Source organism: Carassius gibelio, chromosome B22 (genome assembly GCF_023724105.1).
Source record: "Carassius gibelio isolate Cgi1373 ecotype wild population from Czech Republic chromosome B22, carGib1.2-hapl.c, whole genome shotgun sequence".
NCBI classification, from domain to species: domain Eukaryota; kingdom Metazoa; phylum Chordata; class Actinopteri; order Cypriniformes; family Cyprinidae; genus Carassius; species Carassius gibelio.
This window is the reverse complement of record NC_068417.1, coordinates 6,159,386-6,182,139: the sequence shown is the minus strand read 5'-3', so window position 1 is coordinate 6,182,139 and position 22,754 is coordinate 6,159,386. Positions and strand designations below refer to the sequence as shown.

Sequence of the window (22,754 nt, the reverse complement as noted above, 5' to 3'; positions counted from 1 at the left end):
TAAAAGTCATCTGACAGTATCTTATCCACTTCTCTTATGTTTTTCTGATTCTGATGCAGGATTTTGAGGACAGTATTTGTCATTTAAACTTAAATTACATAAAAACAGTGTTATAAATGCTGAATAAGAGTACAGAAAGACAGTAAACCCTTATGGAACAAAAATATATTGCAGTATATTGGAAAATATCATGTAATATATTAAGCATACAGTATATTCTTATATATATTTATTTTTTCCAATATATTGCAATATACAGCGGCAATCATTTGTATATTTTGCAATATATTATAAAATATATGTATCATCAATATATTATTAAATGTATTCAAATATATAAAATATTAGAAAATAAAAAGGGAAAATAATATATTACAATATATCACAATATATTTTAAGAAATATATTGGTAAATATATTTTCCTTTCGTAAGGGAATACTGATGAAGACTCAGTAAGACTAAAATGTTAATTTCAGCTGTAAATAAGAGGTAAAGTGCTGTTTTGTCTTTTTCAAACCCATAAGTTTATGAGTTACAGTCTCAGTTTTTCTCTTTTAATACACATTAGAGTCATATCTATTTAAATTTTAAATGACAGATTGTGAAAAGCACATTTATCTACATCACAGCGACCTGTAAAACTGAACAGAGATGATAAATTCAGAAAATAAGATCAAAATAACTGGGCATTTTCTATTTGTATGTAAAAAAACTGAAAGTTCATTAAAATTAATTGAGTTCTGAACTAATTCAATGAATCATACATTTCATATATCTTAATTATTCATCATAACCTACAGAATAACTGAATAAATAATTTGATCTGAATTCATAGTCTATTGCTATATAGTCTATTTAGCATAAATGATGAGGTGTGTGTTCACAGTGTGTGTGTGTTCATGGCGAAATAAGAACATGGCGTTTTTTCTTAAATTATGTTTTTTAAGGAAACATTTGAGGATGTTTTCTTCATATAATGGACTTCAATGCCTACCAACTCAGTTGGTTGCTATTGTTTCCTCAAAAAAAAAAACAATACGGGACTCGAGACTCGACTCGGACTCGAACTCTGGTAATGGTGACTCGACTTGGACTCGACTCGGACTCCTCTTTGGTGACTCTGACTTGGACTCGGACTCGAACACTGAGACTTGAGAATCGACTCGGACTCGACAGTTGGTGACTCGACTACAACACTGGTGTGAGGTTTTGGCATGATTCTCACTTGATATAGATCCAGTGCCCAGGGAGCAACTGGGGGTTCAGTGCCTTGCTCAAGGGCACTTAAGCCATTAGTATTGAGGATGGAAGAGAGTGCTGTTCATTCAGTCCCCACCTACAACTCCTGCCAGCACCGAGACTCGAACCTTGACCTTTGGGTTGCAGGTCCAACTCTCTAAACATTAGGCTATATAATGTAATAAAACAGTGCAAGACTCCGCATTTTATATTAAAGTATCTACCGTGTACAAAGCGATCTTTGGTAATCTTGTATTTATCATGACAAACACTCGCATTTTACAGTTTGTTCTCAAATCATCTTGTAGGGTAGAATTAATGAGTCTCCTATGAATGAACATAAACACCACCATATGAATATGTGAAGCCATTACATGAATAATAATAATAATAAATTACATAAATAAAAATAATAAATAAAATTTACATACTTGAAAGGTGAATATGTGTTTGATCCTGTTCAGCTCTTCTGGATCTGATGTCATAAACCAGAAGAACGACAGTAGCCATGCCCACCAGAGCAGAGAGGACCAATCGGATCACAGCTTCAGTAGAACCACAGCAATGGACAGAGTCTGAGGAATAAAGAGATCAAACTGAGATCAGCTCAGTCAATAAACACTAATTTCAGCTCTAATATCAGCTGCTGAACCTGAACATGAGTGACAGAGCTTGCTGATGTCCAGATGTTGAGTCTGCTTGCTGCTGGGATTGTTGAGCACACAGCTGTAGCTGTTTTTATCCTGATATTCCACCTCCAGAGGTAGAGAGAGACTGATGCTGAGATCAGACACACTGATGCTGGACAATAAACTGTTTTCTTTGTTCACATGACCCACATTCACCACTGAACACACCAATGAACAATATGATGATGATGACGAAGATGAAGAAGAGATTCTGCTGAAGACAGGAACCGGCAGATGAGCTGGAAAAAAGAATAATTCAGTGAGTCAATGAGGGTTTATTGTAGGTCCTGTCTTCATCTTAATTTTTTCAGACCCCCAAAATTAAAATTTTGTCTGCAACTGAAATGGGCCACACAATTATCATTACCTTAGCATATACATTCATTTATTTAGGAGGTTAATTTATTGCACCGAGGAAGCAATAAAGAATGTAGGCCTAAAGTAAGTATTAAAATACATGCGCATAGCTGAATGATAAAGTTTGTCCTTTTTTAAACTTAATGCAACCTTTTTAACTGAATGTACAAAGGAAAATTGCTTATTTCAAAGGGTTTGTTCACTCCAAAATGAAATTTAGCCTCAAAGCATCCTAGGTGTATATGACTTTCTTCTTTCAGACGAATCCAATCCAAGTTATATTAAAAATGGTCCTGGCCCTTCTAAGCTTTATAATGGCAGTGGGTGGGTGTTTCTGATCAACTGTCCAAAAGCAATCCAATAAAACTCATCTATCCGTTAAAATAAGTGCCTCACACAGCTCCTGGGGGGTGAATATAAAGGCCTTCTGTAGCAAATCGATGCGTTTTTGTAGGACCATTTTGCCAGGACAATTTTTAATATAATTCGGGATTGTATTTGTCTGAAAGAAAAAGGTCATATTCACTTATTCACATATTATCTTTTTGATGTAGGTGGCCCCTCCATTAAGGTCATCTTAAATTTAGGTCATGCATCCGGCACTGTCCCTACATGTTTTAAGCATGCGGTTGTCCAACCCCTGCTCAAAAAACATGAACTTGATGTTAAATGCCTAAATAACTACCATCCCATTTCTAAGCTTCCTCTTATTTCTAAAGTTTTGGAAAAAGCTGTTCAGTCACAGTTGCTCCGATTTTTTAACCACTCACAATATACTAGAACCATTTCAGTCAGGTTTTAGATCACTTCCTAGTACTGAAACTGCTCTTCTCAAAGTAACTAATGATCTTCTCCTTACACTAGATTCAGGTGATAATTTTGGATGATATTGATGGATCTTAGTGCTGTCTTCGACACCATCGATCACAATATCCTCCTTACTCGCCTTGATCAGCAGGTGGACATAAGGAGACTGCATTACTTTGGTTCAGTCCCTATCTCAATGATAGGACTTTTCAGTATCTATTGGCAAGTTCTCCTCATCCTCTGGTTCTGTTTCATATGGGGTCCCTCAGGGGTCCATCTTGGGTCCTATGCTTTTTAGCCTGTATATGCTCCCACTGGGTGACATCATAAGAAAGCATAACATCTCTTTTCATCTCTATGCGGATGACTCACAGTTGTACTTGCCTCTAAAATCTAGGGATCCCATACAGTCTATTCTGGTCTGTCGCGAAGACATCAGAACTTGGATGGTTAACAACTTTCTCCCGTTAAACAGTGACAAGACAGAAGTGATTATTCTTGGTTCTCCCAAGGCAAGATGCACTGTGGTACAACATTTAGGAACTTCACCCCATTTATCAAACCTTATGCCAGAAATGTTGGTGTCATTCTTGACTCAGAAATCTGCCTTGACAAACAGATTAGTTCTGTTGTTAAAAATAGTTTCTACCCGCTCAAAATGATTTCCCACCTGCAGTTTTTTTAACAAACTTGAGAAAGTTATCCATGCCATTTTTACATAACGGCTGGATTATTGTAATTCCCTCTACTTTGGCCTCCCACAATCATCACTTAGACGTTTGTGGTTAATACAAAACGCATCTTTTAATGCATCTTTTAACTGGCACTAGGAGGAGCGAGCACATCTCCCCCATTTTGGCCACCTTGCATTAGCTCCCAGTTCCTTTTAGGATTCAGTTTAAAGTTTTATTGTTTGTTTTTAAGGCAATTAATTGGCTCGCCCAAACCTATATGATAACATTGTACGACCATACTCGGTTCAAAGGTCACTGAGATCTAGGGTTGCCACCTTCAATACAGAAAAATAAGGGACGCCTGGGGGGGACACCCCTTGGGACTACAATGACCAAAGGTCCGATGACGTGCCAGTGATGGTAAATCACAACTTAAAACATGTTTTCATAAAAATATTAATTGCTAATGAACTTTAGTAATTGTATAAGGTGGCGTGAACACTGATTTTGGATAAAAGATTTGTTATTGTTTCCAGACAGTAACACCATCTAAACAGTAAAACCACATAATAAATAACCGGTCTACAAACATTTCTAAATTCATGTAAAACACACATTTTTCTTTATTATTATTATTGTTAAGTTAATCTATTTTATATAGTTCATTGTTAATTCTACAGTAGCTATAACTATAACTATATTTGTTATGGCAAAAATAGTGAGAAAAAAAATGTAAACAAGTGATGGTTATTTGCTGATGTTAAAAATTGCACCATAAAACGATCTGATCAACTGATTTAATCTGGAGTTTTATTTATGCTATTAATTTAGTATTAGTTTCTATAGCAAATGTGGAGCAATGCATAAGATCTTGCAGATTTTTATCATATGGACTTTTTTTCTGTTCTTTTAAAATTACATTATTCATGGACCACAGAAGGGTTAGACACACAGACACATCAATAATTAGTGTATGAATCTCAACAATGGTAACATGCTTAATGCCGCAATGCATTCTGGGTGCTATGGATGAGTTTTGTATGATGTACCCAGAATACATTGCAGCATGAAGCATGTCACCATTGTAGAGATTCATACACTTTCATACACTGAATCTTTATGTTCGTTTGACAAAGAAAAGTACTTTTATTTTTCAAGTCCTTGAAATGATCTGTTTTAAATTCGGCTGGGTCTCAGACTGTTGACCCAATGAGTCACTTCTTTAAATAATATGCAACTAACACCATACATTAGATTGGGTGAAACCAGGGAACCAGAACACACATGTGATGATGTCTTAATCATCAGCAAGCAACCAGCATCATCTAATCACATGTTATCTTGCTGTTTTTGCCATAATAGAGATTACAGCAGCTGAAGTACAACACTGATAAGTGTTAAATTGCACAACTAAAGCCAACACTTACCACCATTATGGTGACAACAAACCTAACTATTACTTTTAAACAAACATCAAAACCTCTGCTTATATCTTAATTAGATTGTTATTATTATGAAGACCAGCAGCAAAAATAACACTGTAAATCTGACTCACCAGAGACAGTAACAGAGACACTGAATCTGTACATGGTCTCTTTCCTACTTCTGATGGTTACGTCATACACTTCTGAGTCTGTGTTTCTGGTGTTTGTGATGATCAGAGATCCAGTCTGATGATCCAGCTTCAGTCTGTCTCTGAATCTCTCATCAAGAACATCACATGTGGAATATCTTCCAGTGTCTTTATCAATTTCAGCTGTACGAGTCTCTGAGTGTCCACATGTCCAGAATACCTCATCATTTGTCTGTAGTTCAGTGTTAGTCTGTAGAGAGACTGAATCTCCCTCCATCACAGACACTGACTTCACTTCATCTGAATCAGAAACACACCTGAAGAACAAACACAAACAGGGTTTGTCACAGATTAAGGTGAAGGTTTACTGAAGTAAACAGTGTGAAATGTAAATCTTGGACCAATAATATCCAAACAACAAAACGAAAACGACATTCGTGGTGATTTTGAATAAAACCCATTTGCCGACACAGGAACTGAAGTTGATTTGAGCTGAATTCATACACAGAAAACTCTTCAGATGAGAATCACGTCACGACTGAAACTAAAGCTGCTGCTGTTTGAGCTTCACTGTTTTTATATAAAGGATATTTTATTTATTTTACACTGACCACATTCATCTAATAATATACATGATGATGTCGAAGCTGTTTGTCAAGACAACAGATCAAACCACATTAGATATAAATATATCACAACACAAAAGGTTCTTTGATCATGATAGATTTAGTGAATTACATGCATTTATCAGTGTTATACGACCTGATTCAGTGTGTGATGGACACACACACAAAGATGACACACTCTAGACTTAATCATCAGTACGGGTCTCAACATTTCATCCATTGTTATTAAAGACATAGCACTATCTGATCACTTCTGTATTTTCTTTGATATATTGATCTCTGCTAGCACTGAATCTAGATCTGTCTCTGTCAGAAGGAGATGCATTAACGAGAACACAAGTGAACTATTTATGGAGGCTATATCTTTAACACCAAGCATTTCTGCAGACTCTGTTGATCTTCTCCTTGATTCCTTCAACTCAAAAGTTAAGAACGTTATTGATGATATTGCTCCAATAATAGTCAGTAAGAAAACAAACAGACAGAAATCAGTTTGGAGAAGATCAACAGCAGTTCAGACGAAGAAAAGACAATGCAGAAAAGAAGAAACTTGAAATTCACGATAGCATCTATAAAGACAGCCTTCATGCTTTTAATGTGAAACTAGTCACAGCTAGACAGAATTTCTTCAGAATGATCTAGTAAATTGTGTTTTGTGTTTGTACAGTAAACAGGTTTGTGTGTGTGTGTGTGTGTGTGTGCAGTGCCATGTTAAGCCCTGCAGGGCCCTGGACTAATAATGAGGTCCAAGTTCAATCATACGCTAAAAGTTCAAATTGATTTTGTTTCTCTATTTAAAGACTATAAGCGTGAAACACAAGTTTGTTCATAAAGCCCTTAAAGCTGCAATATGGGATTTGTGTAATTGACCACAAGAGGGCGCATTTCCAACAATAACAAAGGCGAAGTTTGATGACGCTATGAAGCAGGTGACGATGGGAGATGTCGTTTTTAATGCGTTTTCACCATAGCAATGTATCTAAATTGGATAAATGAATCATGATCACGGATGAGGTAATTTATTCGTTTTTGTATTACCTGTATATCTGATCGTATTATTTTATGTCATCCCATCGGGGAAGTCGTGGCCTAATGGTCAGAGGGTTGGACTCCCAATCGGAGGGTTGTGAGTTCGAGTCTCGGGCCGGACGGAATTGTGGGTGGGGGGAGTGCATGTACAGTTCTCTCTCCACCTTCAATACCACCACTTAGGTGCCCTTGAGCAAGGCATCGAACCCCCAACTGCTCCCCGGGCGCCGCAGCATAAATGGCTGCCCACTGCTCCGGGTGTGTGCTCACAGTGTGTGTGTGTGTGTTCACTGCTCTGTGTGTGTGCATTTCGGATGGGTTAAATGCAGAGCACAAATTCTGAGTATGGGTCACCATACTTGGCTGAATGTCACTTCACTTAACTCACTCACTCACTTATCATAATTAATGAACTGCAAGGAACGTGAAATGTTACATATATTATCCCGTTACAACTTACAGCTATTTGTTAAATGATTTGTTGGGTTAATGTTGTGCAGTGTTACGTGTTTATGGTTAATGCCGTGTTGTTTAACGTGCTCAAACCAATCGTTCTAAAAGTAAATTTGAACAAACATTTGCAAGTAACGACTAAATATATTTTTAACAACACATATCCGATTGTATTTAATTGTACTGCCATAATCTCGGTCACCACACGTGATAAAAATCCTTACCTTAGTACAAAGAGCAATATAACTTTGTTTGTAAGTGCTATTATTGACAGTTGCATGTGTTGCAGGGAAACACAGATACATCCTCACTGGAATTATCAAATCCAGATGAGACCTGGAGTCCTCCTAAGAATATAAGGAATGAAGCATCACAGGGTAGAGGAGGACGAGCATCCACAGGAAAGAGAAGAGGGACAGGAAGAGCAAAAGGGATTGAAAGAGCGTACAGGGTGGAAAGAGAAAGTGAAGAAGTTGAAGTTGGCAGTGCAGCACGAGGAAGAGCAAGAGGCAGACAGAGGAGGGCTGCAAGAGGAATACGTACAGCTAGAGGCAGAGGAAATACAGCATCATTGAGTGAAGAGGTCAGATGAGGGTGGATAGGCTTCGGGAGGACAGGAGGTTGATGACACAAGTGAGTGTGGACATACCATCAAGTGCCCTGGAAAGGTTCTGTATTTGGTAGTAAAACATTTTTTTTTTCAGGAGATTATACAGGACATGTCTTTGGATGATGCAAGAGGTATTTTACTTCGAGTATTTAATAGAGAACCTGGCCTCTCATCCTTGATGTGCTTCAACCTAATGCTCACAGAGAGGATCAACCACTACAGGGTGTGCCTAGATGGTGCTTCTGTACAAATTGCAGGGAAATGCCATCCGATGTAGAAAATAAATGCTGTGGAATGACAGAGGCAACATGTATAAGCAAGCTACCTCACATGTCTTTGTACATTTTAGATGAACATGTATTGCGATTGTCTCGCCGATTGAGAAATGATATTTATGCACTACATGACACACAGCAACCTGGGGATGACAACCGGGAATACCGCTATGCTGCATATAGAAATTATGTCTTGTGGCAGTGTGGTTCACTTGGGCCAAGAAATCGTGTGGTCATCCCCAGTTGCTGTGTGTGCACAATACGTGATAAATATCCTGACCCAAATAGCCAGTACACTGGTTTTATAGCTGAGGTTTTGTAATTGCAGAGCATGCTGTTGTTATCCTAAGTCCTGTCCTCGTTTAGACCCGTGTTAATTTTGTGCAAATAACTGACTGGACAACTATTTATTTATGTAATGCTGCATGTAAATTATTATTTTTCTATTAGCTTGTTTAAATTAGATTTTATATGATAATATTTTTTTTTAAATAAATGTTAATGTTGTGTTTTTTACTGACCGTATTTAATAAATACTGTATTGTCAGAGTAGTATAAATAAAAAACAACAATGTTATAGTGGTTTTGCAATATTTATTTGTTTGCATGATGTATACAAAATATTTCTATATCAAATATTACCTGTCGTCCAAAATATATACATGGTTAAGAGCAATATAGTGAGGTTGCACACTCAAATTATATACGACCAAGGAAAATTAAATGTCAGATTCCAAAACTTTATAAACAAATAACTTATTTTGGTTTAGACTGTCCAAAACAGAGCTCTGGTGGTGTGGATGAGAGGCTGTAATCCAGGGCTCATCTGTCTCACATAGTGTAGGAATGGCACCTTTTTGGGGATAAAATAAACATTTCATTAAGTACAGATAAATAAGCACAATGTACCAAAAATTTCACTGATTCATAGCAATAGAAAAACAAACATACGCATCAAAGGAACTATCATAAATTATTAGCTTGTAACAGATATCTCAGCAGCTACTATGCACTACAAAGCAAGTGATATTTTGATGGACATACCTATCCCTCTATTCACAAGGGACTCAAGAATAGTGTCAATTGGTGGAGGTGGGACTTTTGGAATGAGGCCCAGTCTCCGTGGATCCTCTGGCCTTAGAGTCCGACGCTTTGGCATCCCCTTGTCAGCCTGTAGTCTTTCATGCAGAATTGCTGCCTGTAGATCTGGTATGTAGCTGTAGTCTTTGTTCACCTTCATAGCATATACCGTCCATCTTCCTATTTTTTTTTTAAACACTCGACGATAGCTGTAAAGTAAAGAATGATATTATATTAGTGATACAAACATATACCATATTTTATATGTCAATATGAATAACACAAGCATAAATCAAAACAAAACTGTTGCATTTCACAATCATACTATGCTATTGCCTCTAATGGAAGCAAGGCATGTTAAATTATGATATTCTTACATCTTTTCCCCTTTTTTGTTTAGCAGTGGTGGTCTATCTTTATGGTGGTTGTAATCCAGGGCTGCCAGGAGAGTTCTTGCCTCGTACACCATCGGTGAAGAGCTGAACCACATAAGCAAGTGGTTGTGGAACGCCTCAAGATGACAGGTCGATCTGTTCAAATAATTTGTATTTATATTCTCACAAACTGGGTTACTAAACACATACTGTAACCTAATCAGTATGTTAAATTAAATAATCTGTAATTACTCAAAAATATAATTTAGAAAATTGTTGAGTAATGGAAAACGAAAAAAATCTAACATAACAGAGATATTGTAGGTGTTGTGTACTCATTATGCAGTGCTCTGAGAATAAATTGCTTTTTTAATGTACAGTATTGTTCAAAATAATAGCAGTACAATGTGACTAACCAGAATAATCAAGGTTTTTCGTATATTTTTTTATTGCTACGTGGCAAACAAGTTACCAGTAGGTTCAGTAGATTCTCAGAAAACAAATGAGACCCAGCATTCATGATATGCACGCTCTTAAGGCTGTGCAATTGGGCAATTAGTTGAATTAGTTGAAAGGGGTGTGTTCAAAAAAATAGCAGTGTGGCATTCAATCACTGAGGTCATCAATTTTGTGAAGAAACAGGTGTGAATCAGGTGGCCCCTATTTAAGGATGAAGCCAACACTTGTTGAACATGCATTTGAAAGCTGAGGAAAATGGGTCGTTCAAGACATTGTTCAGAAGAACAGCGTACTTTGATTAAAAAGTTGATTAGAGAGGGGAAAACCTATAAAGAGGTGCAAAAAATGATAGGCTGTTCAGCTAAAATGATCTCCAATGCCTTAAAATGGAGAGCAAAACCAGAGAGACGTGGAAGAAAACGGAAGACAACCATCAAAATGGATAGAAGAATAACCAGAATGGCAAAGGCTCAGCCAATGATCACCTCCAGGATGATCAAAGACAGTCTGGAGTTACCTGTAAGTACTGTGACAGTTAGAAGACGTCTGTGTGAAGCTAATCTATTTTCAAGAATCCCCCGCAAAGTCCCTCTGTTAAAAAAAAGGCATGTGCAGAAGAGGTTACAATTTGCCAAAGAACACATCAACTGGCCTAAAGAGAAATGGAGGAACATTTTGTGGACTGATGAGAGTAAAATTGTTCTTTTTGGGTCCAAGGGCCACAGGCAGTTTGTGAGACGACCCCCAAACTCTGAATTCAAGCCACAGTACACAGTGAAGACAGTGAAGCATGGAGGTGCAAGCATCATGATATGGGCATGTTTCTCCTACAATAGTGTTGGGCCTATTTATGGCATACCAGGGATCATGGATCAGTTTGCATATGTTAAAATACTTGAAGAGGTCATGTTGCCCTATGCTGAAGAGGACATGCCCTTGAAATGGTTGTTTCAACAAGACAATGACCCAAAACACACTAGTAAACGGGCAAAGTCTTGGTTCCAAACCAACAAAATTAATGTTATGGAGTGGCCAGCCCAATCTCCAGACCTTAATCCAATTGAGAACTTGTGGGGTGATATCAAAAATGCTGTTTCTGAAGCAAAACCAAGAAATGTGAATGAATTGTGGAATGTTGTTAAAGAATCATTGAGTGGAATAACAGCTGAGAGGTGCCACAAGTTGGTTGACTCCATGCCACACAGATGTCAAGCAGTTTTAAAAAACTGTGGTCATACAACTAAATATTAGTTTAGTGATTCACAGGATTGCTAAATCCCAGAAAAAAAAATGTTTGTACAAAATAGTTTTGAGTTTGTACAGTCAAAGGTAGACACTGCTATTTTTTTGAACACACCCCTTTCAACTAATTGCCCAATTGCACAGCCTTAAGAGCGTGCATATCATGAATGCTGGGTCTCATTTGTTTTCTGACAATCTACTGAACCTACTGGTAACTTGTTTGCCACGTAGCAATAAAAAATATACTAAAAACCTTGATTATTCTGGTTAGTCACATTGTACTGCTATTATTTTGAACAATACTGTATAAAACCTATCACCTGCCTAAAGTGTGAATAAAGACTCTAACATAGCACATAGTTGCACAGAAGTAGACGTTATATACATTTAAGATATTTTATTTTTTAATTTTTGTATGAAAGAAATTGGATAGAATTTGCTAGTGTAATACTTACAATGAACTGTTGCTCCGTGTCTGCCGTCTTGCAGCAGAACCAAAAGTGATTTACAATGTCTTTTAACCAGTGGAGAAGGATCTTTTGTCCAGTTTGCTGTGCTGCCTTAGATTGCAAATAACATATGTGGTTTAGGACATTTTAGCATCAGAATCAGAATCAGAATGTATACCAGCAACAAAGAGACTCAAGAATGACAAATTAGCGCAGAGATCATCTTGGCTAAATTCTTTGCCCCATGCCATATGTCCCATGAGTGGACAATTCCTTTCTCTTTATAGCGACCAGTTGTTTTATCTTACAAGGGAGATAAGAGCAGCTTACAAATCATACTGTACACATGTGTAACATATCAAAAGCCTTTTCTGGTAGTGGTTTCAATCATACAAACTTACTCATAACGGAGGAAATTTTGTGTGTGAGCATCAGTGCAAATTTCTGCAATCTTAACTTCACCAAGAAGCTGGTCCACGGTCGTGACAAAAGCCTCTTTCTCCATGATCACAGGATTGCGTGCGGTCTGCCTCTTATCGATGGTAACAACTGAGATGATTTCTTTTGAATCATTCTCCATGGCAGTGTAGGAGCAATACTGGGCACAGTAGCCAGGACTGTCCATTCGTCCATCTGCTGTACAGGACACAATAAATCTGTAAATGATTATTGATATACACTATAAATGATGAACAAGCATAGTATTAACAATAAACAAACACTGAAAAATTGCTATATTTGTTAAGAAAATCTACAACAAAAACATATATAAAAATCAACTAGTACATAATTCCTGTGGTTAATTGCTACTTTAGTCCGTTTCGTTAAAATAACATGGAACATACCTAATACGACAATACCATCTTTACTCTTCTCCTCCCACACGTTCTTTATTGCTCCAATGCAATAGGTGTCCTGAATATTAAAAAATGTGTCCTTCCCTACAAAGCCCATGTTCATACAGTTGAATAGGTGTGCTACTTTGTAGTAATTATTTCCTGACAGGAGAATGTTTGTGGCCATCATGAAATCCCCTGCCTGCATGCCGTCTTTAAGTGTGGGCTGTGAATTCCTGTGAAAATGACTCTTTTGTAACTGTCTCAATGAAATTACACCTCACCATCGGCAGCTGCAAAAATATGACCAGGTGTTTCAGCATTGACTCATAGACGACTGATGGCTTTTGTCCAATGATGTCCTCTTCACTCATGACATGTTGGATGCCAGAAGACATGAATACATGATCTTCTCGTACTGGTACTACTTCATTTTGCGTTGCAATATGAACGGTCTCTTCAAGGCCAAGAACTGGAAGCTCCTGAATCTTCACAAATTCCGTTTTGACTCTTCCAGTTCTGTAAATATTTAATATAAATACAAAATCTCTACTTTTGTCATATTCAAAGTTAAACAATTTTCACCCGGGAGGCAAAACAGTCTATACTGGTGTATGCCACAAAAAAGTAATTCTACAGAATAGGTCTTCAAGCCTGCCCCTATCATCTCATAGTCCTGCAGAGTTTAGCTTCTACCCCAACACAACATAACCACCTGATCAAGCTCTTCCGGGTCACTTTTCAAGATAACATTCAGAATTTGATTTTATATAATCTATGCAGGACAGTGATCTTTCATGAGCAGGGTTGAAGATTAATCTATTCTACATATACACAAGCTAAAAACATGACTCCTGTAGACAAACCTGAGACAGATGGAGGGTACATAATCATCATCTGAAGTGCTGTCTTCACTGTCTGTGTCCCTTGTGGCATCATCAGTATTTCTCCATTCAATCCTGCAAAATAGGCATTTACAATAATAACAAAAGTAATAATAATATTATAATCATCATTTATGTAAACAACAATTGCATTTTTATATAACCTACAAAAAAATGAATATAGTGCAAATACATTTGAATTGAAAAAATGCATCTGAACACTCTGAAGATCATTGACATCTTCATTCAGGGTTATGGTGGACTCATCACTAACAATCATCTTTGAAAAACTAAACAACACATAAGAGCTTTTTTTAAATTAATTAATAAGAATGGCTAGGTGAAAGATTGAAGTTTGTGAAAGATAAAACATCATAAAAGAATTAATAACAACATCCGTAAAATAATATATAATATAAAATAGCACCTTTCATGTAACTGCTCATCACTTTCTGCCTTGGAAAGTTGTTCTATTCCAGACTCCAGAAAACAATGCTCTCTGAAATGTACATAGTAGTATTTTAGCCAATGTAGTTCTATCAAACATCTTCTAGAATTGATATTCAGCAAATGCCTACCTGAAGAAGCTATGGTAGACAGTGTCTGAAGAGGTATTACAGGTCTTTTACTCGGAGTTGACGTTGATGGGCCACCTTTTTGGAAACTGAAACAGTCCATTTGCCACGTTATGTTATTTCCTCACAGGTAACGTTATTGATAAAAAAAAATGCTACAGTGACAGAATGTCATGTGGTGTAATTCATATCTATTAAAATCATCTTTACTGTAACTATTATGTTACTTGTACAATAACAAAATAAATAATTGATTTGCTTACCTGTCTATCAATACACTCGCGAGAGCAGAGTCTCTGTCGAGTACTAGATTTTCGCGCAGCTCTCTCCATCTCGTAAACGCCTGGCCGATATTAATCCTAGTTTCCGAATATGGACGCTTACGTTTTACTGGCACTTAACTGGTTTTTACTGCACTCGCCAAAGAGTAATCGTGATCCATTACAACGACAACCAAACCATACGCGAGGCTATAACATAACCACCACTTCCGCATTTGACCATGTGATATGCCGGTGTGGTGGAACATCATGGTCTACACCTAATCTTATTGCAGATTTTTCTTTGTTTTGGAAAAATGTACTGTTTGGCTTCCATGATAACAAAAAACAGAAAGAAATATACCTAGTTAATCTATTGATCATTTTAGGGAAATATCATATTCACAAAGCGAAATTTAGTAATTCTAAACCTTCTTTTATTGCTTTTGGTAAGGAGACCGAACAGTACATCAATTCCATCCATGATTCAAAAAATAAGAAGGCTGCTAAAACCATTCAGTTATGCTCTATCTTTAATGTATTTATTTGAAACTCCCCCTGGCTCTGTTCTTTTATATGTTTTTTTGTTTCTGTATTAATGACTCTATTTGTGTGTTCTTATTGTTTGTATCGTAAAGATTTAATAAAGATTAAAAAAAAAAAAAAATAAAAAAAAAAAATCATGGTCTACACCGGAAACAAAGTATAGAGCGGACATTGCGTCACTGAGAGGCGACATTTCTTTTCCGGGACGGCCAGTTATTTAAAATAGGAATTTATCTGAAATAAAAAATCTTTGGAGACTTTTGAGATATTTTTAGTACACAACTGGAGGAAATATATCACACTGTGCAAGTTATTTTCGGAAATTTTATTACAAAATTCCTCCATATTGGTGCTTTAAATGGAGATGGTTTGGGTGTGTTTTATGCAAATAGCTTTGTGGACGTTTATTTAGAAGAGTCAGAATTCAGTAACATTAGAAGGAGGTCAGGGTCTGTCCTGTCTGTCCATGTGATAACTTTCTGCTTATGTTTGTTTTTTCAGGCAGGTTTGTGAGCGGACGCCGTTGCCTCGGGAGGCTCGTGCTGGACCCATGTTGCTGGCTGAATTCTGTCACGGGGCAATAGAGACCGCCGAAGAAAGAACAGGGTCTGGGCCCAAATGCAGGTTAGAAAACTCTTTTAATAAACAAAAAGCCAACAAGGCAAAAACAAAACAGAAACAGATCCAGCAAGAACGATACCAGGACACAATCGGGCAACAGAAGGTGCTGGCGTCCACCCGGCAAACATGAAATCACTAGCAATGCACGAAGCAAACGAAATGCAAAACACAGTTAATTCAGCCAGACAGACAGAGTGGTAAGAGAGAGGAGAATATATAGTCTGTGACAATGGGCAACAGGTGCGTGTGTGTGTGTGTGTGTGAAAACTCTTTTAAATGAGGGACTACATTTGTAGCATGGACACACGTTTTTAAGACCTGTTTTTGTTTTAAAACTGATTTTAAGCCATTGAAACACAAACACCAGAGCTGTATGTGCCATCTCTTTTTCTGTGTGAGAGGAGTGTGCATTGTTTGTTTGCTAATTTATTGACTTTGAATGATTTGATAAACACACACATACGCGTCAGAATTCCCATCTTTGCAAGTTTCCTCATTAACATAACACACATCCGGCAGAAAGTTACACGATTTAGAAACAGCACCAAACTCTGGCAAGATAAAGTTATTTTATATAAGATCAAATAAAAACATTGCATTTTATTTACAGTTCAAGTATAATAGGAAGAGTGAATCATCTGGGAGAGAATTTGATTGTCTTGACAGTCGTATATGTTACATGCAGTTTGAAGCTGAATGGAGGATGACAGATAGACGCAGTGGAGAGAAGAGTTTACATCAACTTAAATATTCATCTGTATCTCACATTAAACCATGGACCGTCTTTTAAATGTGTTAGGTGTGTAAAAATACTTCAACTGACAATAAAGATCATTCTGAAGTTATACTGCACTGAGCACTATTTACATTTTTATGATCTCTGAATAAATGTTTTTCAATATATTTGTTTATTGCTTTTTGATTTGGTTCATGAAAATATTTTTATGAAAACTGTCAGCACAAATGACTTACAGATGAAGACAGTGGAAGCAATCAAAAACAACAAAAAGAGCAATGATATATAAGTGCTATAACAAGTCTCAGTTAGGTTAACACAGTACACGTAGCATGGGATTTTAACTAATAATGATTTTAATGTAATTGTGACTCACCAGAGACAGTAAGACTGAATCTGTATGTGGTCAATCTTCTCCCTCTGATGGTCACTTGATAAAGTCCAGAGTCTGTGTTTCTGGTGTTTGTGATGATCAGAGATCCAGTCTGATGATCCAGCTTCAGTCTGTCTCTGAATCTCCCATCAAGAACATCACATGTGGAGAATCTTCCAGTGTCTTTATCAGTTTCAGCTATACGAGTCTCTGAGTGTCCACATGTCCAGAATACCTCATCATTTGTCTGTAGTTCAGTGTTAGTCTGTAGAGAGACTGAATCTCCCTCCATCACAGACACTGACTTCACTTCATCTGAATCAGAAACACACCTGAACAACAAACACTGAAGGTTCACTGAAGTAAACAGTGTCAAATGTAAATCTGGGACCAATAATATCCAAACAACAACACGAACACAACCAGAAGCAAACTCTGTCAAACATCTTGAGCGGTTTCAGTCCACAGATATGAAGAGACAAACTGGATCAGTAATGAGAGATGAGACAGATGAGCTGATGTGAGGCAGCTCTCTAGTAAAGTGAAGTCAAACTCTCCTGTCGGCTAAATAACCCTCGATTTATTCAGCATTGATGCACAAGATCATCAGCTCTTCTGAGCTTCCTGGAGATCAATGCTGTCATGTTCAACAGAAATAAGCTGAGCCAAATATAGATGTTAAAAATGTGTTAAAGCAGTGTTTGATCCTGAGATCCTGAGAGTCTTTGACTCTGGTTTCTCCTGTAACTGTCTTCAGTCGGTTTGTTCTTCGTGTCTGATCAAATAGTTTCTCCTCTCAGACTGATTTCACAGATTCTCCAACTGCTTTATGGATCCAGAACAGATCACTTGTTGTAACTGTGTGCTCTCTCATATTTTCATATGGCATTTTGTGTGGAGTGGAAGTAAAAATGTTTAGTTCATATAAGCAGAAGAAAAAAACGACTTTAAACTACTAAAAGATACACTGACCACATTCATCTAATAATATACATGCTGATGTTGAAGCTGTTTGTCAAGACAACAGGTCAAACCACATTAGATATAAATATATCCCAACACAAAAGGTTCTTTGATCATGATAGATTTAGTGAATAACATGCATTTATCAGTGTTATACGACCTGATTCAGCGTGTGATGGACACACACACAAAGGAGGACACACACTTTGTTGGAGGAAAACAGGAGACTGAAGGAAGAGCAAGGCCAAAAGAGAACGGATGAGGATTTTTTTTAAGTTGATGATGCAAAGGTGAAGAACTACACTGGGCTTCTTCAATGTCTTGCACTTCTGATGTGTGCTGACACAGCTTCTCGTCTGCCTGCCACAGACTGACCAGAAACTGTTTAGACATCAAAAACCCTTGAAGCACTGGCCACATCAGTTTGTAGAGGCTTTTGGCAATTCGAGTAGCAGTTATTGTGGACAGCTTTGAAATTAAAAGAGTATCAAATCTCAAAGCTAGAGCACAGACATTTCCCCACTATAAACACCAGCACATCCTAAAGTATCTCATTGGCATCACACCACAAGGATGTCTCTCTTTCATGTGGGGAGGTCATGTCAGTGACAAACATGTGGCTGAGAATAATGGCCTTCTTAATAAACTATTACCTGGAGACTTGGTGTTGGCAGATGGTGGATGTGACAGAGACAGTGTTGGACTCGTGTGTGCAGAAGTGAAAATACCTGCATTCACCAGAGGACGCAGCTGGATGCAGAAGATGTGGAGGAAACACGGCAGATAGATCACCTCAGGGTTCATGTGAAGAGGGGGATATACACCTGTATGTATGTGCATTTATATACATATACAGAAATGTACCTTAAATAAACTACTTTTATTTTGGATGCTATTAATTGTTTTCACAGCCTTAGATTAAATGTTGCCTATGCATGAACAGCATTATCATTGTTATGCATATTGCATACCACCTGTTACAACAATAAATGGCAAAATTGATCAATTCTGTATCTCATTATTTGTGCATCACATTGAGGTAAATGTGTACAGTTTACAGTAAGGTATATAAAACCAGTAAAGGGACAGTGTAACACATAAAAGGTAATTAGATAAACAACTATCAAGACTACAGGTAAGACAATAAGTAAAAGATTAAATAGAAAAACAATGAATTTATACATTTAGTGCACTTGTAGTGCTAATACAACAGGAGTAACTTGTAACAACAGTGTAACCTTCAAGTATCAAGAACATAGATAATGCAATAAGTGAAGAAAAAAACGGTAAATGGAAAGACAATTATTAAAACTAATTAATTCAGGACCTTTGAGCGAGCAACCATTTTCTGCTCATTGACACAGAAAATCTGAAGATCCTGCACTCATCCATATTTGTAAATTCCAGGTGGGCCTCGAGAGATTTCAGGTTTTTTAATTGCTCAGATGTGTAACATTAAGCACTGACGCTACAAACAAGGAAAGAAAATACATCGATGAAGATTATGAGCGTTAGCTCATTAAGATCATCAGACCACCCTTCACTGTAAAACCTGACAAGTGACTTAACTCAAACCGTTTGAGTCAACAGATATCATTAAACACCTGACAAATTAGGTTTACTCAAACCGTTTGAGGAAACTGATTGCCTTAAACCATTTAAGTTTTAAAACTACTAGTTGTGAGTACACTGAACTTAATTCAGTTGAGTTCACTGAAAGAAGATATACGTTGCAATTAAATAATGAAGTGATTAATTGAGTGATAATTGAGCATTAGTGATGAACAGCTGCTGTTAACAAACAGAATTACTGAAGAACTTGTGGAAATCTACCGCTGTACCATTGAGAGCATACTCACAAACTGCATCTCAGTATGAAACAGCAGTTGCTCTGCATCTGACCACAAAGCCCTCCAGTGGGTGGAGAAAACTAAAACACCTCCACCCTGGTCAGAAAGACACAGCAGCACCTTTACTTCTTACAGAGCCTTAAACTGCTCAATGGATCACTGACACCCAGTTAACTTCCATCGAGAACATTTATCAGAAGCGCTGTCTGGGCAGGGCAAGAAACATGATCAAGGATGCCTCTCATCTTCACTATGAACTCTTCATCCTCCTTCCATCCGGCAGGAGTTACAGGAGCCTACGCTCTCGCACTAGTAGACTCAGAAGAGCTTCTTCCCCGAGACTGTGACACTTCTGAACTCCACAACACCAATGTTGACGCACTTCTTAAACCTGAAATGATTTTTATAAATCAATCTTCAAATGCTGTCACTGACAATGCAATGCTGCAATTTGGAAATAGTGGAATAACTATTAGGAATTTCACTGTTATCATATTTTCTTTGTTTTACCAGTTTTCATATTATAGACGACTGAGTGCATAAGTCTTTAGTGTTATTTTATATAATAAAAAGTCTAATAAATCAGCACATTACATGAGATTAAATAAACCATGTGTATGAGTCCACATTCTGTTGCTTTGTGTTTACTGGTGAAAGAGCAATACCTGAAACACAAAAGTACATTTCTCAAATAACAACAAACTTTACGATTATAATTTAGAGCAAAAATAATTCTGATCGGTTTAGCCGTTATACAACCTGACTAAAATGCTCATACATTTAGTTTTCTTAAACTTGAATAAACAAAAACAGGACAGGGTTGACTAAATATGATGAGTAAAATGTACATTTGAGTAAAACTAAGACTGAATTAAAAAATGGCTGCCAAACTTAATACTGCTGTGCGGTTAATTAATAATAATCTTACTGCTAAAATGTCAAGTTTTCATTGACTAAAACTAGACTAAAATGTTGAGACTTTCAGTCGACTAAAACTAAACAGGATAAGGTTGACTAAATATGATAAAAACTAACAAGGACATTTAACTGGTTCCTACATTATATTTCTCTACACTTCTTCTAATCTCACACACTATTTAGGATGATAGTATGAACATTGAGACACAGGGCATGTCTTTATAAATGGAGAACTGAATCATTGACTCAAATTATTCAAAATTCACAAACACGAATCCTTCAGTAACGAAACACTGCTGTGTGTTACTCAGAGAAGCGTTTTCATTAACCAAATGGAGCAAAAACAGTCAACTTTGACAATATATTAAATATTTAACTAAAATGTATATGAACTACTCGTTTTAACGCTTTAAAATGTTACATTTTCAATCATGGTTTCCAGGGAAAACTTCACTCTCTTGGTCGTGTCATGTTGCTTAACTGGGCTGTATGTTATAAATATAAGAACTAAGTTACATTCTCTCTCAGACAGACTGTGTGAACTTCAACTGTGATCTTGTTGTTACTGATCCGTTATAATCACCGTTTACACTGAATGTAATAAAATCAGAATCATCATAGTAGGAGTGAACATGTGACCCGCCACTGATGAAATCCACACACATATATATATATATATATATATATATACACACACAAACATTATTCAGCCTCATTACTGAAGGATGAAGAATAAACACAAGCTGTTTGTTCTTCAGTGTGTTTGGTTCTGCAGGGTTCTAGATCGCTCATGTTCTCTCTGTTCTTCAGTAAACTCTGTCTCTGAAGATTTATCTTCTTCATGATGATTTGATGCTCATACTTGTGAGCTAAAAAAAATATAATAATCAATAAGTCTTTGTTTTATTATTATTCATCTTCTCTTTCATTAATATACAGACACATAAATATATAACAAAAAAACACAATTAAAAGATGCCAAATATAAGCAATGTAAGAATTAAAAAAGTGAAAGAATAAACATATAAATACAATTTTACAAATTTGCAAGGTACAAATAAAGCACCAATGAATAGAGTTGAAATGAATGTGTTTTAGTTTTGTGTTTTATATGAAACATGGTTTATCACAGACTAATGAATAAATGCTGTTGTGATAGTTTCATCTTGTAATGTCACAATAACTGATAACCGTGTTGTTTTCTGATCTTGACAGCAGTAAAATGATCTGAATGTGTCAATGAACAGATCTGAAGTCATCAGTGTAATGAATGAGGTGAAAACAGGATCTATTATCATGAAATAATGAGGATTTTGATCAGCTGATAATATTGATGATTCTCAGACTATAAACACTCATTAAACAAGACATTCAGGATCAGCAGCAGATCAGCTCACTTTATTCTGACTGTTTGCTGATAGAAACACATCTTTATCAAACATTGTGATTTGTCCTTATCAATCTGAACACATTTATAATGTTATTTACCGCATTCATAACATCAGAGTATTTCCACATCTTACAGTTTTCTATGAAAGAGTTTGCTCGAAACAAAAGGTGTAAAGAGGATTTTACAACTGCGCGAAAACAGCGAACTACTCACCTCAGAAAACCGCCAAACTGAAGCGCGCGCGAGTGCTGATGTCATCGGCTCTACTTCTTCTTCTTTGGTGTTTATTGGCGGATTGCAGCCTAACTGTTGCATTACCGCCACCAACTGGAATAAAGTATGGATCAGGATTTCCCTATCATAGGTCACTTCGATGCTGCGGTGACGTCACCACGTATGGGAACACCTCCGGTGTGACGAATGTCTGAAGCCCTATACCATCCCGCCAATCCTATTGGCCAAATGGCGCATAGCACCACCCTACGCATGCGCACGCATGATATACCTGGGTGCAGCGCGCCATTTCGCTCAGATTTCATTCCTTCAGGAATAGCGAATCATCTGTGCCCTATCATCTCGCGTTCTCCAGCGATTTTCTTCGAGCAGTGTTAACTCCTCTTTCGCGGACGCGATGAGTCAACGAAAGGTAAGAGCCGTATATGGGTTTATCACAGGGAGGCACTCATGAGAGATTCGTTTGCAGCCTCTCTCATGTTCTCTCTGTGATAGCCTACGGCTATGGTAAAATAAGAAAAGTATCCGCGCTCTGGAGTCTATTTCTTCAGTCGCCTCGCGTCTAACCCCCACCGTTCGCTTCTGCGGTCGCCGAGGCCCCGCACGAGGTGTTGGTTAGGGGCGATATGTG

At 37.2% G+C, this 22,754-nt stretch overlaps 1 protein-coding gene and 1 long non-coding RNA gene across 3 annotated transcripts in view; both read right to left on the bottom strand.

The window, feature by feature from the left end:
* The window catches only part of LOC127987694 (uncharacterized), a 2,462,016-nt gene that overhangs the window by 740,207 nt on the left and 1,699,055 nt on the right, over positions 1-22,754 (bottom strand). The window lies entirely within an intron of this gene.
* LOC127987773 (uncharacterized) lies at positions 8,914-15,114 on the bottom strand. 2 transcript variants are annotated; one of them, XR_008161369.1, is made up of 10 exons: positions 14,496-15,114; positions 14,236-14,321; positions 14,085-14,156; positions 13,640-13,732; positions 13,058-13,292; positions 12,339-12,573; positions 11,944-12,240; positions 9,791-9,892; positions 9,378-9,622; positions 8,914-9,186 (listed from the first exon to the last, which is right to left on the bottom strand). It is a non-coding gene; the product is annotated as an uncharacterized LOC127987773 (long non-coding RNA). The 2 variants fall into 2 exon arrangements; XR_008161368.1 differs by having other exon boundaries at positions 9,791-9,943; positions 14,496-15,113.